The sequence below is a fragment of the Rhinoderma darwinii genome, chromosome 3, assembly GCF_050947455.1.
Source record: "Rhinoderma darwinii isolate aRhiDar2 chromosome 3, aRhiDar2.hap1, whole genome shotgun sequence".
NCBI classification, from domain to species: domain Eukaryota; kingdom Metazoa; phylum Chordata; class Amphibia; order Anura; family Rhinodermatidae; genus Rhinoderma; species Rhinoderma darwinii.
The window spans coordinates 320,671,929-320,696,829 of record NC_134689.1 but is presented as its reverse complement, the minus strand read 5'-3'; positions in this window follow the sequence as shown (position 1 = coordinate 320,696,829).

Genomic DNA, 24,901 nt, shown 5'->3' with positions numbered 1-24,901 from the left:
GCCAACGCTTTTGAGCCGCATTTTCGGACGTAATTCAATGCTAAAACGCCCGAATTACATCTGTAAATAGGGTGTGTGAACCCAGCCTTAGTGACGCCCGGCTGCTAGTGCTGCATTGTTGGGTCACCTAGGAGACCCAGCGATGCAGCTGAAAGCTGCGGACCGTCGGCCATGAGGAGTTTGCGGGGGGGGGGCCCAATAAGAACTTTTGCATCGGAGCCCATGAGCCTTTAGCTACGCCCCTGAAAACAATGCTGTCACTGGTGTGCACTTGATGTTGCTAGCAGATGTTTCTTTTTAGAATTTTGGATGTTCTTGCATAATTTGCCGTTGAAGCATGTGAAACAAGTGTGTGTGCACAGGTCACAGGGATTACTGATGACTGCACAAGCTGCTTGTTCCTGTCCATGCAGGATACTGCTTAACACAGTCATAAAAGCGGTGCATGCTTTATTTTACTGTGGCTGATTTTCAAACACAGTAAGGTCACAGGCACACGATGTGTACAGGGTTGCCAACCTCCACTTCAGTCATTTCTGGATGAAATTTTTTCACGGACACATTACAAAATCGCTGCCTGTGCACTGTGAATGGTGCTAGGAGTGACTCACCAATCACAGCTCCGCTTGTAGCTTTCCCCGCTAACTCAGGTGATGTTTTCTCTGATTAGAGTCGTTCACTCTCCCTTTTTTTCTCCATGCAGCCCAAACCACTGTGACGACTTATTCCAGCCACGACTTGTCTCTGCAGAATGTTACACACAGACATGTTGGTTTCTCGCTTTTCCAGCATCGTCCTCACGTATACCCCATCCTCTAAACAAACTCCAGTGATCCAGAAGGTAATAATAATCCCTGACAAAATAAAAGTTCCCCCTCAGTAACCGTGCCCCCTGAAGATAAAACCACACAGAGCTCCCCCTTGTAAATAGCCCCACACAGCCCACATTGTAGATAGCCACACAGCTCCCCTTGTAGATAGCCCCACACAGCTCACCTTGTAGATAGCACCACACAGCTCCCCTTGTAGATAGCCCCACACAGCCACCCCATGTAGATAGCCACACAGCTCCCCTTGTAGATAGCCACACAGCTCCAATTGTAGATAGCCACACACAGCTCTCCCTTGTAGATAGCCACACAGCCCCCTTGTCGATAGCTGCACACAGCCCCCCCTTCCCTTGTACTTAGTGCAAACAGAGCGGAGAGCAGTAGCCTATCGCTACCACTCTCCGCTCTGCCTGACAGGAGGAGGAGGTGGTCATGCGGTGAAGCGGCGGAGGATCACTTTTGAATGGGGTCGGTGACGGCACAGGACTGGACCAGTGCTGTCAATTGACCTCATGTCAGGTGACTGGATTGGTCCACTTCCGGCACAGACCTCACTTGGCAGCGGCCGGCCTTCATATTCCTTTGCACTGCGCATGTACATTTTGTCGCATACGCAGTGCAAAGTTCCGGGAGACTAATGGAAAATCCCGGATAGTGCTTTCTTTTGCTGGACACTACAGATTTCAGAAAAAAACAACCCATTTTTGCGGACAACCCTGGATGCGTATTACATCTAGACGTTGCAGAATTGTTCTGCACGTAAATTGACCTGCGTTGCGAATTTTAAAATCCATTTATCTTGCAATTTTGTCTCAGAATTGCAAGCACATAATACGAATTACAAGTTTAGAAATAAATGCATCAATATACAGAGAATAAAATCTGCACCTGTTTTCGCATGAAAATTTAAAATCGTTACCTAAAAATGCATAAAAAACCCAAAATATTAAGTGCATTTTTCACCTGCGTTTATGATGCGAATTTTCCACATCAAATGACGAAACGTGTGCATATAGCCTTATCTTCATATATGAACATCTGTGTTCTGAAAGCACATTGCAAGTGGCGTAGCTATAGGGATCGAAGCGGTCGCAATTGCAACCGGGCCCTGAAGCCATGGGGACCCTTGGCCCCTGCACCATGTTTATTAAAAGTTACTATAGTAACTGGGGCCTATGTTATAAACTACACGTCTGTATAAGATTACTGTTTGCTGGGTCCTGTATCTAAGCCTACCTTGTGGTACGCTTAGATACAGGGTCCAACAGACAGTATCACACATGGGCCCTGTATCTAAGCCTACAACATGTGTTACTAATGCTTTTCTTTTTGTGCTGTTTTACAGGTGCGGATGTTCGACTACGTCAGATTTGAGGACTACTTAGATGGTGGCTTTTTTATTTTCAATAAAATGGTTAACAAGGGTTGTGTGTTTTTTTTCAATTTCAATGAAATATTTTTTCTATGTCTTTGTATTTTTTTGAAACTCTATTACTACCACCTTAGTAATGGCCGCTAGCTGATTGACAGCGTCCATTACTAAGGTGGGGCTTAGTTTTAGCCGGTGCAGAGGCAAACACTAACCCCCATTATTACCCCGATACCCACCGTCACCATGGGTACCGGGAAGAGCCGGGAGCAATCCAGTACTCGACCATCTGTAGTGATGGTCGGGTAGTGGGGTAGCCTAAGGCTGGTATTATTAGGCTGGGAAAGCCCAAAAGCAGTGGGCCTTCCCACCATGGTAATGCTAGCCTGGTGCTGCTATGTTGTATCTGGCTGATTATGAAAAATGGCGGGGGGACCACACAACATTTTTAAAAAAAAGATAATAATTGGAATGGGTCCCCCCCCCCATTTTTCATTACCAGCCAGATACAACATAGCAGAAGCAGCCTAGCCTTACCAAGGTGGGAAGGGCCACAGTTTCTGGCCATTCCCAATCTAATAATAACAGTACCCGACCATCACTACAGATAGTCGGGTACTGGATTGTATCCGGCTCTTCCTGATACCCCTGGTGGTGGTGGGTACGAGGGTAATATTAGGGATTAGTGCTAGGCTTTTCACTGGCTAACATTAAGCCCCACCTTAGTAATGGACACTGTCAATCAACCAGCAGCCATTACTAAGGCTGCAGTAATAAAGTTTAAAAAAATAAAGGACGTATAAAAAATATTTAATTGAAATAAAAATCCCACACAATCCTCGTTAACCATTTTATTGAGAATAAAAAAAATGCCATCATCAAAGTAGTCCAACAAACGAACCTGTAAAAAAACACAAACACACAAAAATAATTAGTAACACATAAAAAAGCAAAGCAATTATTATACTTACCTTTCCTGGGTCCAGCGCTGGAGCCGCAATGTCAGCGAGCTGGGCCTTATATCTTAGCCTATCATATGCGATAAAGTCTGCTGAGCCACTGTATCTAATCCTGTCCATAGATATAGAATCGTAGTGCTGTAGATATGCTGTCTCCTATATATATATATATATATATATATATATATATATATATATATACACATACACGCACACACATTTTTTCGGGAGGACATACGTATTGGGGCTACTGCAGTGGTTTTTATTTTCAAAAACAATCATTTTTGAGCAAGTTATGAGCAATTTTAGATTTATGCTAATTAGTTTCTTAATAGACAACTGGGCGTGTTTTTACTTTTTACCAACTTGAAGTTGTGAAGAGAAGTGTATGACGCTGACCAATCAGTGACCAATCAGCATCATACACTTCTCATTCACAACGCCCACTTGGTCAAAAGTAAAAACACGCTCAGTTGTCTATTAAGAAACTAATTAGCATAAATCTAAAATTGCTCATAACTTGCTCAAAAATGATCATTTTTCAAAATAAAAAACACTGTTGAAATCTACATTACTGCGCCGATCAGATTATGTAGGAGATAGGGCACTTACAGTGAAGGAAATAAGTATTCGATCCCTTGCTGATTTTGTAAGTTTGCCCACTGTCAAAGACATGAACAGTCTAGAATTTTTAGGCTAGGTTAATTTTACCAGTGAGAGATAGATTATATAAAAAAAAAAAAAAAAAAAATCACATTGTCAAAATTATATATATTTATTTGCATTGTGCACAGAAAAATAAGTATTTGATCCCTCTGGCAAACAAGACTTAATACTTGGTGGCAAAACCCTTGTTGGCAAGGACAGCAGTCGGACGTTTTTTTGTAGTTGATGATGAGGTTTGCACACATGTTAGATGGAATTTTGGCCCACTCCTCTTTGTAGATCATCTGTAAATCATTAAGATTTCGAGGCTGTCGCTTGGCAACTCGGATCTTCAGCTGCCTCCATAAGTTTTCGATGGGATTAAGGTCTGGAGACTGGCTAGGCCACTCCATGACCTTAATGTGCTTCTTTTTGAGCCACTCCTTTGTTGCCTTGGCTGTATGTTTCGGGTCATTGTCGTGCTGGAAGACCCAGCCACGAGCCATTTTTAATGTCCTGGTGGAGGGAAGGAGGTTGTCACTCAGGATTTGACGGTACATGGCTCCATCCATTCTCCCATTGATGCGGTGAAGTAGTCCTGTGCCCTTAGCAGAGAAACACCCCCAAAACATAATGTTTCCACCTCCATGCTTGACAGTGGGGACGCTGTTCTTTGGGTCATAGGCAGCATTTCTTTTCCTACAAACACGGCGAGTTGAGTTAAAGGGGTTGTCCCAAGTTGACTCAAATTTTTTTTTTTAAACATTCTAAGCAGGAAATGAATTTTAAAACATTTGCTGTTAAAAAAATGTAAAAATTCATTTCCTAAGTGCCTTTTTTTTACACTTGATAACTCAGCAAGTGCTGGTTATCTTTTCTAAAAAGGGGCGTGAGCGGCTCGATGTCAATAAAGCCGCTCCGCTCTGCAGTGTGCGCGCTCCCGATGTTGCTAGATACTGTAGTTCTAGCAACATCGGGAGAATGTTCGTCTCAAGCGGGCATGGTAAGCCCGATTGAGACGAACTTACCGTGAATGTCATCAACCCTACAATACACTACACTACATTACACTACACTACACTACATTCACCCCGTTTCGGCAAACAACTTCTCTCTCCCCCCCTGTCACTACATGTAATTTGTGTACCCGCCGCATCGGTGCTGCATCAGCACCCGGCGAACAACTAAAAATATATAAAAAAAATAAACTCACCTAAGACGTTCTAACGGCGCTCTGAACGATCCCGTCACTTGCCATCTTCCTTCTACTTGGCGCCGCTCGCATTCATAGTAACAATGCGTTGTGGCGCTGATGACGTAATCATATCAGGCACACGTGATTACGTCATCTGCGCCCACCGCTATGTTATTGTGAATGGGAGCAGTAAGAAGAAAAGTGACGGGACCGTTCAGCTCTTCGTGGGAACGTCTTAGGTGAGTTTATTTTTGTATGTATGTTGTCATGTATGTGTATGTTTGCATGTATGCATGTATGTATATGTATGTTTTCTTGTATGTATGTTGTCATGTTTGTATGTGTATGTATGTTTGCTTGTATGTATGTTTGCTTGTATGTATGTTGTCATGTTTGTATATGTATATGTGTGTATATGTGCATGTATGTTTGCATGTATGTATGTTTGCATGTATGTTTACATGTATGTATGTATGTTTGCATGTATGTTTGTATGTATGTATGTATGTATGTATGTATGTATGTTTTCATGTATGTATGTTGTCATGTTTGTATGTGTATATGTGCATGTATGTTTGCATGTATTTATGTTTTCATGTATGTATGTTTTCATGTATGTATGTTTGCTTGCATGTATGTTTGTATGTATGTTTTCTTGTATGTATGTTGTCATGTTTGTATGTGTATGTGTGTATATGTGCATGTATGTTTGCATGTATGTATGTTTGCTTGTATGTATGTTTGCTTGTATGTATGTTTGCTTGTATGTATGTATGTTTTCTTGTATGTACGTATGTTTGCTTGTATGTATGTATGTTTTCTTGTATGTATGTATGTATGTTTTCTTGTATGTATGTATGTATGTATGTTTGCTTGTATGTATGTTTGCTTGTATGTATGTTGTCATGTTTGTATGTGTATATGTGCATGTATGTGTATATGTGCATGTATGTTTGCATGTATGTATGTTTTCATGTATGTATGTTTGCATGTATGTATGCATGTATGTTTGCATTTATGTATGTTTGCATGTATGTATGTTTGCTTGTATGTATGTTTTCTTGTATGTATGTTGTCATGTTTGTATGTGTATATGTGCATGTATGTTTGCAGGTATGTATGTTTTCATGTATGTATGTTTGCATGTATGTATGTTTGTTTGCATGTATGTATGTTTGCATGTATGTATGTTTGCATGTATGTATGTTTGCTTGCATGTATGTATGTTTGCTTGCATGTATGTTTGCTTGTATGTATGTTTGCTTGTATGTATGTTTGCTTGTATGTATGTTTGCTTGTATGTATGTTGTCATGTTTGTATGTGTATATGTGCATGTATGTTTGCAGGTATGTATGTTTTCATGTATGTATGTTTTCATGTATGTATGTTTGCATGTATGTATGTTTGCTTGCATGTATGTTTGCTTGCATGTATGTTTGCTTGCATGTATGTTTGCTTGCATGTATGTTTGCTTGTATGTATGTATGTTTGCTTGCATGTATGTTTGCTTGCATGTATGTTTGCTTGTATGTATGTTTGCTTGTATGTATGTTTGCTTGTATGTATGTCTATGTGCATGTATGTTTGCATGTATGTATGTATGTTTGATACTGTCTGCTGGCGCCCTGTATCTAAGCCAACTTTGCCGCAGGCTTCTATACATGGTATAACAGTCAGTATCACACATGAAAGTGAAACTAAGCCTACGACATGTTTTATTTCATATTTTTTTTTATATTTTTGATTTTTTACAGGTTTGGTGTTTGGACTACGTCGGTTTCGAGGACTACTTAGATGACGCTTTTTTTTTTCATCAATAAAATGGTTAATGAGGGATGTGTTGGGGGTGCTTTATTTCAATAAAATATTTTATCTATATCTTTGTGTTTTATTTTCAAGTTTTATTACTATCACTTTAGTAATGGCCGCTGTCTGAGTGACAAGGTCCATTACTAAGGGGAGGCTTAGTGTTAGCCGGTACAGAGGCTAACACTAAACACCATTATTACCCCGGTACCCACCACCACCAGGGGTGCCGGGAGGAGCTTGGTACGATCCAGTACCCGACCATCTGTTGTGATGGTCGGGCCCTGGGGCGGCCGCAGGCTGGTATTATGAGGCTGGGAAGGGACAAAAACAGTGGACCTTCCCACCCTTGTAATGCTAGGCTGCTGCTGCTGTGTTGTATCTGGCTGGTTATAAAAATGGGGGGACCCCACGTCATTTTTTTTTATTATTTATTATTTTTATTAAAAAGACATGGGGTTCCACCCAATTTATCATAACCAGCCACAAACACAGTGTTATTAGCCTGGGAATGTACTAAACCAGTGGCCCCTCCCACCCGTGTAATGCCAGGCTGCTGCGGCCTTGTAATATGGCTGGTTATTAAAAATGTGGGTGACCCAACGTCTATTGTTAAATTTAAAAAAAAAACGACGTAGGGGTCCCCCACATTTTTATAACCAGCCCGATACAACACAGCAGCAGCAGCCTACCATTACAAGGGTGGGAAGGTCCACTGTTTTTGGCCCTTCCCAGACTCATAATACCAGCCTACGGCCGCCCCAGTACCCGACCATCACAACAGATGGTCGGGTACTGGATCGTACCAAGCTCTTCCCGGCACCCCTGGTGGTGGTGGGTACCGGGGTAATAATGGGTGGTTAGTGCTAGCCTCTGCACCGGCTAACACTAAGTACCGCCTTTATAATGGACGCTGTCAATCAGCCAACTGCCATTATCTAGGCACTAATAAAGTTTGAAAAAAAAACACAAAGACAATTTTTTTTTATTGAAATAAGAAATCCCCAACAAAACCCTCGTTAACCATTTTATTAAAATTTTCAAAAAACTTCGATCTACGCAGTAGTCCAACGAATCGAAGACGTAGTCCAATCGGTACATCAAAATCTGCTCTTTCTGAGCTTGGTGGTTTAAGTGGCTTGTGAACTAAGTGGAGTTCTAAAACCGGAGTTGAAAAGAGGAGTTGAAGCCCCAGTAAGTACTCTTCGTTTTATTTGACAATTGTTCGCTGTTTTGGTGTAACTTGGATAATGGATAGCAAGATTGGAGGTTTTCTTCAGTGCACAGTTTGTCATATGTATACACGACTGGAGCCGGAGTTCCAGGGTGAATATCTCTGTGGCAGATGTGAGCATGTTGTTCACCTGGAAGCTCGCATTAGAGATCTGGAGGAGCAAAATGCAACACTGAGGAGGATAGACAATTTTGAGCGGAGCTTGCTGCTCACAGAGCATGCAGTTAGTGGGTTAGAACTGGAGGGTGAAGACATGGGTGAGCAGGATCAGGTAAGTAGCTGGGTTAATGTAGTTAGGGGCAGTAGAAAGGGGTCAAAGACAAGGAAGGCCGATCCGGTTTCTGGCATTCCAAGCAAAATTGCCAGGTTGGGTGATGATGCGAGGGTGTCAGTCTCAGAAAAGGCAGCCCTAGTGGATACTGATCTCCGTAACAGCCGGGAGAACAGCCCAGCTAGTAGTCGGCGGGATGGTAATGCAGGTAAGCCAAGACAATTGATAGTTGTAGGGGATTCTATAATCAGGAAGACGGATAGAATAATTTGTCGCCAAGACCGCCTCAACCGAATGGTTTGCTGTCTCCCTGGTGCCAGGGTTCGGCATGTGGTGGAACGGGTGGACAAATTGCTGGGAGGGGCTGGTGATGATCCAGCTGTCGTGGTCCATGTCGGTACCAACGACAGAATAAATGGTAGGTGGAGGAGCCTTAAGAATAATTTTAAAGAACTAGGCTACAAGCTGAAGGGAAGGACCTCCAAGGTTGTATTCTCAGGAATACTGCCTGTGCCATGCGCATCACAGGAAAGACAGCGGGAGCTTAGGGAGTTAAATGCATGGCTGAAGTCTTGGTGTAGAGGAGAAGGATTTGGGTTCCTAGAGCACTGGGCTGACTTTTCATTGGGGTACAAACTGTATTCTGCAGATGATTTGCACCTAAATGGAAGGGGGTCCGCTGTGCTGGGGGAGAGAATTCTAGCTGGGGTGGCGGAGTATTTAAACTAGGGCTGAGGAGGGAGGTCAATGTAGAAAAAAAAGGGGTAGCCAGGTTAGAGAGGGGTCAGACTATATTGGTGGGGGGAGAAACAGAATGTGGGGAGAGGACTAGACAACAAGATAAGGAGATCCTTTCGTTACAAAACATCAGTGTAAATAAAAAGGACCGATTAATGTCAATTCACATTTCTGATAATAAAAGTGAAAAACTGACAGGCAAGTTAAAGTGTATGTTCACAAATGCCAGAAGTCTAGCAAGCAAAATGGGGGAGCTGGAGGCCTTGATACTGGAAGAAAATATAGATATAGTTGGTGTTGCTGAAACATGGCTGGACTCTTCACATGACTGGGCTGTAAATCTACAGGGTTTTACACTTTTTCGTAAAGACAGGACAAATAGGAAAGGTGGTGGTGTATGTCTGTATGTGAGAAGTGATATGAAGGCGAGTGTGAAAGAGACAATAGTGGGTGAAGACTGTGAGGAGGTTGAAACCTTGTGGGTGAAACTAGAAAGGGAGGGAAACACTGAAAAAATTACTTTTGGTGTAATCTATAGACCCCCCAATATAACTGAGGAGATGGAAGGTCAGATATATAAACAGATGGAGCGGGCTGCACAGGCGGGTACTGTAGTGATAATGGGAGATTTTAATTTCCGGGATATTAATTGGTGTCATGGTTCGGCTTCAACTGCAAAGGGGAGACATTTCCTCAACCTGTTGCAGGAAAATTTTATGGGCCAGTTTGTGGAAGACCCGACTAGAGGTGAAGCTCTGTTGGATCTGGTCATTTCTAATAATGCAGATCTTGTTGGGAATGTCAATGTTCGTGAAAACCTCGGTAACAGTGATCATAATATAGTTACATTTTACCTATACTGTAAAAAACAAACGCAGGCTGGGAGGGCAAAAACATTTAATTTTAAGAAAGCCAATTTCCACAGGATGAGGGCTGCAATTCAGGATATAGACTGGGAAGAACTAATGTCAAATAATGGAACAAATGATAAATGGGAGATTTTCAAATCTACTTTGAGTTATTATAGTGCAAAATTTATTCCTACAGGTAATAAGTATAAACGACTCAAATTAAACCCCACATGGCTTACACCTTCTGTGAAAGGGGCAATACATGACAAAAAAAGGGCATTTAAAAAATACAAATCTGAGGGTACAGCTGTAGCCTTTGTAAAATATAAAGAGCTTAATAAAATCTGTAAAAATGTAATAAAATTAGCAAAAATACAAAATGAAAGGCAGGTGGCCAAGGATAGTAAAACAAATCCTAAAAAATTCTTCAAGCATATAAATGCAAAAAAGCCAAGGTCTGAACATGTAGGACCCCTAGATAATGGTAATGGGGAGTTGATCACAGGGGATCAAGAGAAGGCAGAGTTACTAAATGGGTTCTTTAGCTCTGTATATACAACAGAAGAAAGAGCAGCTGATGTAGCCGGTGCCAGTGCTGTTAATATATCAGTTGATATACTGAATTGGATGAATGTAGAGATGGTCCAAGCTAAATTAAATAAAATAAATGTGCACAAGGCTCCGGGACCAGATGGGTTACACCCTAGAATTCTTAAAGAGCTTAGTTCAGTTATTTCTGTCCCCCTTTTCATAATATTCAGAGAATCTCTAGTGACTGGTATAGTGCCAAGGGACTGGCGCAGGGCAAATGTGGTGCCTATTTTCAAAAAGGGCTCTAGGTCTTTCCCGGATAATTATAGACCAGTAAGCTTAACATCCATCGTGGGGAAAATGTTTGAGGGGCTATTGAGGGACTATATACAGGATTATGTGACAATAAATAGCATTATAAGTGACAGCCAGCACGGTTTTACTAAGGACAGAAGTTGTCAAACTAACCTAATCTGTTTTTATGAAGAGGTGAGCAGAAGTCTAGACAGAGGGGCCGCTGTGGATTTAGTGTTTTTGGACTTTGCAAAGGCATTTGACACTGTCCCCCATAGACGCCTAATGGGTAAATTAAGGACTATAGGTTTAGAAAATATAGTTTGTAATTGGATTGAGAATTGGCTCAAGGACCGTATCCAGAGGGTTGTGGTCAATGATTCCTTCTCTGAATGGTCCCCGGTTATAAGTGGTGTACCCCAGGGTTCAGTGCTGGGACCACTATTATTCAACTTATTTATTAATGATATAGAGGAAGGGATTAATAGCACTATTTCTATTTTTGCAGATGACACCAAGCTATGTAATATAGTTCAGACTATGGAAGATGTTCATGAATTACAGGCAGATTTAAACAAACTAAGTGTTTGGGCGTCCACTTGGCAAATGAAGTTTAATGTAGATAAATGTAAAGTTATGCATCTTGGTACCAACAACCTGCATGCATCATATGTCCTAGGGGGCGCTACACTGGCGGATTCACTTGTTGAGAAGGATCTGGGTGTACTTGTAAATCATAAACTCAATAACAGCATGCAGTGTCAATCAGCTGCTTCAAAGGCCAGCAGGATATTGTCGTGTATTAAAAGAGGCATTGGCTCGCGGGACAGGGATGTAATAATGCCACTTTACAAAGCATTAGTGAGGCCTCATCTAGAATATGCAGTTCAGTTCTGGGCTCCAGTTCATAGAAAGGATGCCCTGGAGTTGGAAAAAATACAAAGAAGAGCAACGAAGCTAATAAGGGGCATGGAGAATTTAAGTTATGAGGAAAGATTGAAAGAATTAAACCTATTTAGCCTTGAAAAAAGAAGACTAAGGGGGGACATGATTAACTTATATAAATATATTAATGGCACATACAAAAAATATGGTGAAATCCTGTTCCTTGTAAAACCCCCTCAAAAAACAAGGGGGCACTCCCTCCGTCTGGAGAAAAAAAGGTTCAAGTTGCAGAGGCGACAAGGCTTCTTTACAGTGAGAACTGTGAATTTATGGAATAGCCTACCGCAGGAGCTGGTCACAGCAGGGACAGTAGATGGCTTTAAAAAAGGGTTAGATAATTTCCTAGAACAAAAAAATATTAGCTCCTATGTGTAGAAATTTTTCCTTCCCTTTTCCCTTCCCTTGGTTGAACTTGATGGACATGTGTCTTTTTTCAGCCGTACTAACTATGTAACTATGTAACTATGTAACATAAAAAAAAGTTATCAATGTGAACAATACCGATACTTATACTCACCTACACACACACAAACAACCACACACAAACATATACACAAACACATATAAACACACACCCATATATTACATAAACACATACACACAAACATATACAAAACACACACATATACACACAAACACATGTACACAAACACCCATATATACACAAACACACACATATACACAAACACACACACATATACACAAACACATATACACAAACACACATATACACAAACACCCATATATACACAAACACAAACCCACACATATACAAAAACACACACACAAACATATACACAAACACGCCCATATATACACAAACACGCCCATATATACAAAAACACGCCCATATATACACAAACACACACATATATACACAAACACGTATACAAAAACACACACAAACATACACACAAACCTATACACATATGCACAAACACAGCCATATATACACAAACACACACATATACACACAAACATATACACACAAACATATGTACACAAACACACCCATATATACACAAACACAAACCCACACATATACAAAAACACACACACACAAACATATACACAAACATGCCCATATATACACAAACACGCCCATATATACATAAACACGCCCATATATACACAAACACACACATATATACACAAACACGTATACAAAAACACACACAAACCTATACACATATGCACAAACACACCCATATATACACAAACACACACATACACACAAACATATACACATATACACACAAACATATGTACACAAACACACCCATATATACACAAACACAAACCCACACATATACAAAAACACACACACACACACACACAAACATGCCCATATATACACAAACACGCCCATATATACATAAACACGCCCATATATACACAAACACACACATATATACACAAACACGTATACAAAAACACACACAAACCTATACACATATGCACAAAGACACCCATATATACACAAACACACACATATACACACAAACATATACACATATACACACAAACATATGTACACAAACACACCCATATATACACAAACACAAACCCACACATATACAAAAACACACACACACAAACATATACACAAACACACCCATATATACACACACACCCAAATATACACAAACACGCCCATATATACACAAATACACCCATATATACACAAACACACACATATACAAAAACACACACAAACATACACACAAACCTATACACATATGCACAAACACACCCATATATACACAAACACACACATATACACACAAACATATACACACAAACATATGTACACAAACACACCCATATATACACAAACCCACACATACAAAAACACACACACACACAAACATATACACACAAACATATACACAAACACACACAAACATATACACATACACACAAATACACCCATATATACACTCACACATAAACACACACACACACACACACACACACACACACACACAAACACATATACACAAACACATATACACAAACACACCCATATATACACAGACACACACACACACACACACACACACACACACACACAAACATATACACACTTACCTTTAGCGGAGCGCAGACTTCTCCTTGCGACGGGTGCCTTCCACTGCATCTTCTGCGCATGCGCCGAGAAGCGCCGAGATGCGCGTTCACGAGCAAATGACATCCTCTGCTCAGGACGCAGAGGATGTCATTACGCATGCGCGGCCACCGCTAAAGGTAAATAGCGGTGGCCTGGAACCTAGGCAACGAGCAGGATACAAAGAGGGACCGACCGCAACTTCAATCAACGATATCAAGAAAACGACATCGCTGGACGACGGACAGGTAATTAGAGTTCTTCTTATTTTTACATGGGGGAGCTAACTAGCTACATTTATCAACTTGGGACAACCCCTTTAATGCCAAAGAGCTCAATTTTAGTCTCATCTGACCACAGCACCTTCTCCCAATCACTCTCAGAATCATCCAGATGTTCATTTGCAAACTTCAGACGGGCCTGTACATGTGCCTTCTTGAGCAGGGGGACCTTGCGGGCACTGCAGGATTTTAATCCATTACGGCGTAATGTGTTACCAATGGTTTTCTTGGTGACTGTGGTCCGAGCTGCCTTGAAATCATTAACAAGTTCCCCCCGTGTAGTTTTCGGCTGAGCTCTCACCTTCCTCAAGATCAAGGATACCCCACGAGGTGAGATTTTGCATGGAGCCCCAGATCGATGTCGATTGACAGTCATTTTGTATTTCTTCCATTTTCTTACTATTGCACCAACAGTTGTCTCCTTCTCACCCAGCGTCTTACTTATGGTTTTGTAGCCCATTCCAGCCTTGTGCAGGTCTATGATCTTGTCCCTGATATCCTTAGAAAGCTCTTTGGTCTTGCCCATGTTGTAGAGGTTAGAGTCAGACTGATTAATTGAGTCTGTGGACAGGAGTCTTTTATACAGGTGACCATGTAAGACAGCTGTCTAATGCAGGCTCCAAGTTGATTTGGAGCGTGTAACTGGTCTGGAGAAGGCTGAACTCTTAATGGTTGGTAGGGGATCAAATACTTATTTCTCTGTGCACAATGCAAATAAATATATATAATTTTGACTATGTGATTTTCTTTTTTTTTTTTTTATATAATCTATCTCTCACTGGTAAAATTAACCTAGCCTAAAAATTCTAGACTGTTCATGACTTTGGCAGTGGACAAACTTACAAAATCAGCAAGGGATCAAATACTTATTTCCTGCCCTGTATATCTGGTGATAGAGCCTCTTTAAGAACATAAATGTACACAAACTCATATAGGCTATCCGTCACCAGACACAACTCATTACCCAAGAGAGCTCTAATACTCTTAAAGGAAGCCTGTCAGAAGATTTTACGATACCAAAAGACTGACACCTCTAGCTATAGGGTAATGGATTAGGGACATAACCGTGTTCCTTCTGTTACTGCTTGCATTAGGGGGAAATATAAGTTTTAGGCCGGATTCACACGAGTGTGCTTCCATGTGGTGCGCATGATTTTCACGCACCCATTGACTTCAATGGGTGCGTGATGCGCGAAAAACGCACAAATATAGGACATGTCATGAGTTTTACGCAGTGGACACCCGCTGCGTAAAAATCATGGACTGTCTGCACGGCCCCATAGACTAATATAGGTCCGTGCGAGGCGTGTGAAAACCACGCGCGTTGCACGGACATATATCACGTTGGTCTGAATAAGCCCTTATTCCGCCGCGCCGTGCCCAGGATAAGTTCGGCTTCTTGCACTCCGACACCTCCCCTCTCCTATGCAGTTGATGCAACAGTCAATCAATTGCATAGGAGAGGGGAAGGGTTGAAGCGCTAGATGCAGTTTAGTAGCGCAAAATCTACGAACAGGTTCCCTTCAAGTCTCATGCACATAACCATATTCGATGGTCCGTATCACATAGATCCAGTGTATAGTGTGGTTGTTTCATTGTGGTTGTTTCACTGCGACAACATATGTTCATATGTTTTTTTAGAGCACATGGACGTCATAGACTTGGGGGTTCTCCACTTTTGGTCTAGTAGACCCAACACATCAGTGCATTAAATAGACGGCCATTCATTTAAATGTTTGCCTAGATGCGGCTACGCAAGGCGATAACAGCCAGCTTCTTTTTAAAAAGACAATGCCTTTAACCCCTTAATGACCAGGCCATTTTGCGCGTTAATGACCAAGGATTATTTTTTGTTTTCTCACAGTCGCATTCCAAGAGTTGTAACTTTTTCTTTATTCCGTCAACATATAAGGGCTTGTTTTTTTGTGGGACGAGTTGTATTTTGCAATTGCACCATTTTTTTATTCCTTCGACATATAAGGGCTTTTTTTTTTGTGGGACGAGTTGTATTTTGCAATTGCACCATTTTTGGATGCATATAATATATCGATTAACTTTTATTAACTTAATTCTAGGAGAGAATCAAAAATAAGCAGCTATTCCAGCATTGATTTTCACATTATAAATATACGCCGTTTACTATGAAACGTAAATAACATGTTACCTTTATTCTATGGGTCGGCACGATTACGGGGATACCAAATATGTAAAGGTTTTATATGTTTTCCTACATTTGCACAATAAAAACCCTTTTAGGAAAAAATTACTTGTTTTTGCATCGCTGCATTCCAAGAGCTGTAACTTTTTTATTTTTCTATCAATGTGGCCATATGTGGGCTTGATTTTTGCGGGCCAAGGTGTAGTTTTCATTAGTACTATTTTGGGGATACATAGAACTTATAGATTCGCTTTTATTTTGTTTTTTATGGGGGGAATGGCAGAAAAGAAAGAATTTTGCCGTTGTTTTTTTTGGATGCCATTCATCTGGCGGTTTAATTAATGTGTTAATTTTATTGGTCGAGTCGATCGTGGGAATACCATATACGTGTATGTGTTATTTGTTTACACACTTTTACTAATTTATTATTTATTTATTTTGACTAATATATATATAATTTTTTTTATAAACTTTATTTAACTTTTTTACTTTTTTTTTTTCTTGTCCCACCAAGGGACTTCACCATGCGATCTGCTAATCGCTTATATAATTGTCATGTTGGGTTCGTGGACCCACTGGGCCGTACCACCTTGGCGGTATGGCAGCTGGCCAACAGGGGGCAGGTAACAGTCTATAGTTCGTATAGGGTACTTGTGCCTGCTCAGACAGTAGCAAGGCGTGGTATAGCAGGACAGGCGTGGTATGCAGCACAGCATGACTACAGCTCAGCACGGCACTTGACCAGGATAGCACGGGAATACAGGATACGAGATACAGGTACGGGAAACACTGGGAACTGGAAGACACTAGGAGACCATTTGCATAGACAAACTTTGGTTACGACAACAACGCTCAGGTACGGGAGAAAGGGGCTGGGCCCTTCTTTTAGTCCATGGTGCTCATAGGCTCATACTCATGGGTTAATTATAAATAAAAGTCCGGTGCGCACGCTGCCCTCTTAAGAGCGGGCATGAGCGTGCGCCCACACCCTATGGGGCCTGGTCGAGGTGAGCGGAAGTGAGCACTGGCGTCTCCTGAGGAGGAAACTGGAGCCAGCGCTCGCAGACTCATGGCTGTGGCCGTCAGGAGGTGAGTGAGCCTGACGGCCCACGGCCATGGACATGACAGTATCCCCCCTTTTACGCCCCCTATTCTTGGGACCAGAGCGAGAGAGAAACTTCTTCAGAAGGATAGGAGCATTGAGGTTATCTTCTGGCTCCCAGGACCAAACCCCCTCCAATCCACCAAATAAAAAGTCTTTGCTCTTACTTTCTTGGTGTCCAAGATCTCCTTAACCTCGAAGGTGTCTGAAGGACCACTGGAGGCAATCGCAGGGCTAGGAGTCTTGGTAAAGCAGTTCAGAACCAACGGTTTCAGGAGGGAGACATGGAAGGAGTTGGGAATCTTGAGGGTAGGGGGCAGCCGAAGCTTGTAGGCAACAGGGATGATCTGCTGTAGGATCTCGAAATGTCCGAGGACCTGGGAGCAAATTTGTATAATGACACCCTCAGTAGAATATTCCTGGAGGACAGCCAGACTTTCGTGCCAGGGAGAAACTGAGGGGGTTCTCTTCTCCTTGTGTCCGCCTTCCGTTTCATGTGGTCGACCGCCAGCAGGATGGAGGATCGAGTCTGCTGCCAGATCTGCAGAAAGTCCCTAAAAGCAGTGTCAGCAGCTGGTACCTCGGACGTATCAGGCACCGGGAGAGGAATTCGTGGGTGTTGGCCATAGACAATAAAGAACGGTGCATTCCTTGTGGACTCGCTGGTGTGATTATTGTATGAGAATTCAGCCCACGGGAGCAACTGTACTCAGTCATCATGCTGCTTGGAGATGAAGTGGCATAGGTAGTTCTCCAAGATCTGATTGATCCTCTCGACCTGACCATTGAACTGAGGATGGTAGGCTGAGGAAAAGTCCAACTTTACACCTAGGAGTCCGCAGAGGGCTCTCCAGAACTTCGAGGTGAACTGAACCCCCCGATCAGACACAATATGCTGCGGCAAGCCGTGCTGGCAGAAGATGTGTTGGATGAAAAACTTGGCCAGTTGAGGAGCAGAAGGAAGACCGGTCAGAGTAACGAAGTGGCCATCTTCGAAAATTGATCCACCACCACCCAGACAGTACTGTATCCAGCAGAGAGAGGCAGGTCAGTGATAAAGTCCATAGCTTTATGTTGCCAGGGAGCATCGGGCACAGGCAATGGCTGGAGCACACAATGGCTGTTAGCTGCACACACTGAAGCGGGAAAAACAAAGTCCATAATGTCTTTGGCCAGCGTGGGCCACCAGACATGACTGGCAATCAGATCTCAGGTCTTACGGGTCCCCGCATGACCTGCTAGTCTAGAGGAGTGTCCCCAGCGGAGGATTCTCCCTCTGTCAGTAAGGCGCACAAAAGTCCTCCCTGGAGGAATGTCCCCAACTTGCAGGGGGTTGACAGAGGCAATGCAAGACGGATTAATAATGTTCTGTGGAATCTCCATGGTATCTTCTGTCTCGAAAAGACCTGGATAAGGCACATTTTTGTCAGCCGGGCGATAATGGAGCTCAAACTGGAACCTGGTAAAGAACAGTGACCACCTGGCCTGAAGAGGATTCAGTCGTTGGGCCGTCTGGAGAAATTAGGTCTGTAAAAATTAGGATGGGATGAGCTGCGCCCTCTATTAGATGCCTCCACTCCTCCAGAGCCAATTTGATGGCCAGTAACTCCCAATCCCCAATCGAGTAGTTGCGTTCTGCGGAAGAGAAGAGCTTAGAGAAATATCCACATACCATTGACTCGCCCTTGGAACCTCTCTGGAACAGGAGGGCACCAGCACCGACAGAGGAGGCGTCCACCTCCAACGAGAACTGTAAAGAAACATCTGGATGATGGAGGATAGAGGCTGACGTGAAGGCACTCTTCAGGCTATTGAATGCGGACTCTGCCTCAGGAGTCCACACCTTGGCGTTCATGCCCTTCTTGGTGAGGTTAGAGATAGGAGAAGTCAGTGAGGAGAAGTTTGGGATGAACTGTCTGTAAAAATTGGCGAATCCCAGATAGCGTTGTATGGCCCTCAAGCCTTGAGGGCATGGGCATTCCAGGACCGACTTTACTTTTTCAGGATCCATCTCAAGACTTCGATTCGAGACGATGTAGTCCAGGAAGGGTACAGCATCTCTCTCAAACACGCACTTCTCCAACTTAGCATACAGACGATTCACCCTTAACCGCAGCAAAACTTGACGGACATGTCTCTGATGAGTCATAGGATCCGGAGAAAAAATCAAGATGTCATCAAGATAGACTACTACACAAACATAGAAGAGGTCACGGAAGATGCCATTAATGAACTCCTGGAAGACCGCAGGAGCATTACACAGGCCGAAGGGCATTACTAGATATTCATAGTGTCCATCACGGGTGTTAAATGCAGTCTTCCATTCGTCACCCCGGCGAATTTGGATTAGGTTGTAAGCCCCATGCATGTTTAGTTTGGAAAAAAATCTTGGTACCACATATACGATCAAATAGTTCTGAGATCAATGGCAACAGATACTTATTTTTCACCGTGATCTGGTTGAGACCCCGGTAGTCGACATAGGGACAAAGAGAACCATCCTTTTTCTTGACGAAGAAGAACCCGGCTCCTGCCGGTGAGGAAGATTTCCGTATGAAGCCGTGCTCCAAGTTCTCTTTAACATAGGTGGACATGGACAGAGTCTCTAGTAAGGAGAGAGGATAGACCCTACCACGGGGAAGGGATGCACCAAGAATCAAATTGATAGGACAGTCATACGCCCGGTGTGGGGGCAGCATCTCCGCCTCCCTCTTGCTGAAGACGTCCGAAAATGCAGCATAATGACCAGGTAATCCTGCCAATGACTGAGGCAGAGGAGGCTGAGCCGAACAAATCTGTCCCTGACAACGGTTGTGACACTCGGGGCCCCACTCCAGAACCTCTCCAGAGTTCCAGTCCAGGATTGGGGCATGTAATCAGAGCCAAGGCAGGCCCAGCAGCACGGGGTTAACGGCCTTGGACAAGGCAAAGAACGATAACAGCTCGGAGTGGAGAGCTCCCACTTGGAGCCTCAGCGGCTTGGTCACAGCTATAACTGGGTCTGGTAGAGGTAGTCCATTTACTGATGCAACCGTCAACGACCTCTCCAGAGGGGTAGTGGGTAATTGAAGATCCACCAGGTCTCTACAAATGAAATTAGCAGCAGATCCACAGTCCAGATACACAGAGACCCGACACTATGGTCACGGGTATGGACAATTTATACGGAAGTCCTTTTTTATCCAAGGTTGTCTCTCCTAGCAACCCTAGGCTTTGGGACATTTGGGGACACAGACGCACAAGATGGCCACTGAGGCCGCAATATAGACAGAGTCCCGAAGTGTGTCTGCGTTGTTTCTCCTGGGTGGATAGTTTACACTGGTCCATCCTCACAGACTCCTTAGGAGGATCGGCACCTGAGGACAGCAGAGGTTGCTGCAAGGGTGGGACTGGACTAGGAAGGCCTCCCTCCCGACGAGCTACTTGGAGCCGTTCTCAAATCCTCATATCAATCCGGGTGGACAGAAGGATGATGTCATCCAGGGTAGACAGTAGATCTCGAGCGGCAAGTTCGTCCATAATCTTAGGAGACTAAGCCAGAATGTAGCCACCAGGGCCTCATTGTTCCACAACAGTTCTCCCACCAGGGTGCGAAAGTGGATGGCGTACTCGTCCAGGCTCCTCAAACACCAATGCGAAAAGTCCAGAGGAGCCCCGGAAGTCACGGGTCTCTGGTCCTTGTCTCTCCCAGATAGGATTCTCCCATGCAAGAGCCTTGCCAGTGAGGAAAGAGATGATGAAAGCGACCCTTGCGCCATCAGACGAAAATGCCCTTGCATACAGGCTGAAGTGGATCTGGGACTGGTTCAAAAATCCACGACAGGTACCTGCGTCTCCATCATAGCAGTCAGGAAGTGGCAAAGAAAAACGGGGATCAACACTGCCAGGAGGTGTAGTCTGAGGATCAATACTGCCAGGAGGTGTAGCAGGAGGGACAGAAGCTTGTGCCTCCTGCTGACGTGCAAGAATGTTCAAGGCCTGGAGGAGTTTCTCCTGTCGAGACTGGAGGTCCAGCATATCCACCCGCATCTCTTGTGACGTCATCTTGGTCTTGGATCGGCCAGCGAGGTCCATGGCCTGAGCGTACTGTCACTTTTGGGCTCGTGGACACACTGGGCCGTACCGCCTTGGCGGTATGGCAGCTGGCCAACAGTCTGTAGTTCGTATAGGGTACCTGTGGCAGCTCGGACAGTAGCAAGGCAGGCTCGGCTGGGACTAGGCAGCAAGCAGACGTCAGGCGTGGTGTAGCAGGACAGGCGTGGTATGCAGCACAGCATGACTACAGCTCAGCACGGCACTTGACCAGGATAGCACGGGATACAGGATACGGGATACAGGTACGGGAAACACTGGGAACTGGAAGACACTAGGAGACCATTTGCATAGACAAACTTTGGGTAAGACAACAACGCTGAGGCATGGGAGGAAGGGGCTGGGCCCTTCTTATAGTCCATGGTGCTCATAGGCTAATTATACATAAAAGTCCCTACGGGACCCGACCGAAGTGAGCAGAAGTGAGCGCTGGCGTCTCCTGAGAAGGAGACTGGAGCCAGCTCTCGGAGACCCATGGCTGCGGCCATCATGAGGTGAGTGAGCCTGACGGCCCACGGGCATGGACATGACAATAATGCTTTGGTATACTGTGAAGGATGGTTTGTTTTCTTATATTCTCTGTATTATATTACATTATGAATTATCAAGCAGGATGCCGAATTACTAAGATATGTATTCTCCATTTTGTAAAAACAAGCTACCCATAAAACAAGATACCCATCTTCACAGCGTCATTTCCTATAAGGTTTTTTCTGTTGACCAGCGGCAATAGAGGTTGATAAAGGCCGGATTGTGGCCGAAACGTTATACCTTTTCTCTTATATTGCCTTATTGAAAAAAATAACTATTTTGCATATTTCAACCGAAGGAGTGCTTGAGTTTTTCTTTGTTAGGCCCCCGGCTGCCATGGAAACCCAACGGCACCCCGCGATTTCTTTGCGGGGGCGCCGTTGGGGTGACAGAGGGAGCTCCCTACCTCTGTCATACACATTAGATGTCGAAAGCGGCATCTAATGTGTTAAACTGCCTGAATCGGAGCACGCTTCCATTCTGGCAGTTGCGGCAGGAGCCACGCTGTGTAGAAGAGCCGTGCTCCTGACGCTGATCGCGTGGGTACACTGGCAGTACCCACGCGATCAGAGGACGGATGTATCCGTCCTTTTGCGGGAACTAGCACCTTCACAGGACGGATATATCCGTCCTTCGTCGTTAAGAGGTTAATGCATTTTACTTGGGGCATGCATACTGCCACATTTTCATACAGCAGCATACGCTTGTGCCTCTAACTGTATTCTCCACTAAAAGCAATGTATTCAGTACCCCTAGGTGGGAATGTACAGTAGTCTAAGATACAGCACACTATACAGAACAGTTTTGGCCACAATATAGTACGAAAATATTTCCACTTCATTCACATTGGGGTGTATAAGACCATAAAATACCCATTCTGGAGCATTTTTTCTTAGAACTCTGCGTTTATGAATAAATTGACAACTGGGTGTTACCATTCCCCTTGTCAATGGGCCATGTCCCTAAAGTCTGAGACTGTGAGCACTGATTGGAAAGTGTCAGAATATATAGGGACACCCACCCCAACTGGTAACACCCAGTTGTCAATTTATTCATAAATTTGTAGGAGGAATAACAGAGGAACAGTACAATGTAGAGTTCTAATAAAAGATGCTCCAGAATGGTTATTTTATGGCCTTACACTCCCCAATGTGCTCAATGTGGAAATTTTTGAGCACTGTATTGTCAATGGGATTCCATAGCTCGTCCCGTCTGTATGTTGATATCCTATCCCTGTTACTATGGCCCAACCCCTTTATTATCCCAATTCAACTCACCCCTTCCAGTAAACACTCCGAGACATTGGGTTGAATAAAATTGGCCACAGCAGCCAGTTTATTAACAAGCATACTGCCCACCATATATATGTTTACTCCCAACCGTTTCCCCACAGGTTCAGGAGCACCATTATAACCGAAGTTGGCTTCGACAAACCACCACCAGCCATGCACCTGTAAAACGCGAAAAGAAAGAGCAAAACAGAACCATACTGAGAAAATGCAGCATAAAACAAAACAGGGAGGGAGCGCGGGACAAATCCTGTGCTGACTGCCCGTTACTGGCCCTTAGCACACCTTGCTCGTCCTTATATAGCCCCTGACCTCGCCCCTTGAAGCCACCCCTACTCTTTGTTCTAACTCCTCTACTACTCCTCCTATTCTAAATGTTAACCCCTTGCCTTCCTGTCCCACTTGTCATGCCGGCCTACGGCCTGCAGCCTGTGTCCGGCCCTTACTGTATAGTGTACACTGTGCAGTGTGCCGTATCTTAGACTACATTCCCACCACGGAAAGTAGAGAGATCTAAGTTTGATTGGCATTAGCAGTGGCGTAACTATAGGTGTTGCAGCGGTAGCAATTTCGACCGGGCCACGAAGCCAGGGGGCCCGCGGCCCCTCACACCACATCAATGAAAAGTTACTATAGTAACTGGGGCCTATGTAATAAACTACACGGGCTCACGTTACTATAGTTACTGACAGTAGTTACATTCCTCCTTCCGGAATGCAGCGGCGGTCCTGACGACACAGCGCTGTGTAGGAGCTACGCTGCGGCCGAAGAGGAGGGTAAGTTTAATACCACTATCTGCTGGAGCTGATGGGTCGAGGTCCGACTCCCGGGACCCCTGCCAATCAGCTGTTTTGAAGGGGGTGCAGCACTTGTACAAGCGCTACTTCCCCTTCACTCTGGTCACTTTCTCACACTGAATCTCCGAGGATAGGCCATCCATGTTTAGGGACTGGACAATCCCTTTTAATGTTGTAGGCTTAGTTACCCATGTGGTAGGCTTAGATACACAACCCCAGCAGACGGTAATCTTATACTGTATAAGATTACTGCCTGCTGGACCCTGTATCTAAACCTACCTTAGGCTTAGAGACAGGGTCCAACAAACAGTATCACACATGCACATGGGCCCTGTATCTAAGTCTACCATATGTGGTAGGCTGTGTTCACATCAGCATTGCCCTTCCGTTGAGGGGTTCCGCTGGAGATTTCTGTCGGATAACCCCTCAACGGAACGGCAAACTGAAACCTCAGCTTCTGTTTCCCTCACCATTGATCTCCATGGTGACGGAAACGTTGCTAAAGTTTTCCGTTTGTCACCGTTGTGACAGGGTTCCGTTGTTCTTGACCCAACCAATAGCGCAGTCGACTTCGCTATTGATTCCGTCAAAGCGACGGAACCGTCACAATGGTGACAGACGGAAACAATTAACTAGGTTTAAGTCACCATTGATATAAATGGTGAGGGAAACGGAACCTGAGGTATCGCCGTAATCGTATCACCCCGCAAAATAAAGTGAATATGTCATTTATAGCGCATGGTGAATGCTGTAAAAAAACTGAATTAAAAACAATAGTAGAATTGCTGTTTTTTAGTCACGACGCCTCTTAAAAAAAGAATAAAAACTGATCAAAAAGTCGCATGCGCCCCATTAAAACTACAATGAATTTCTCT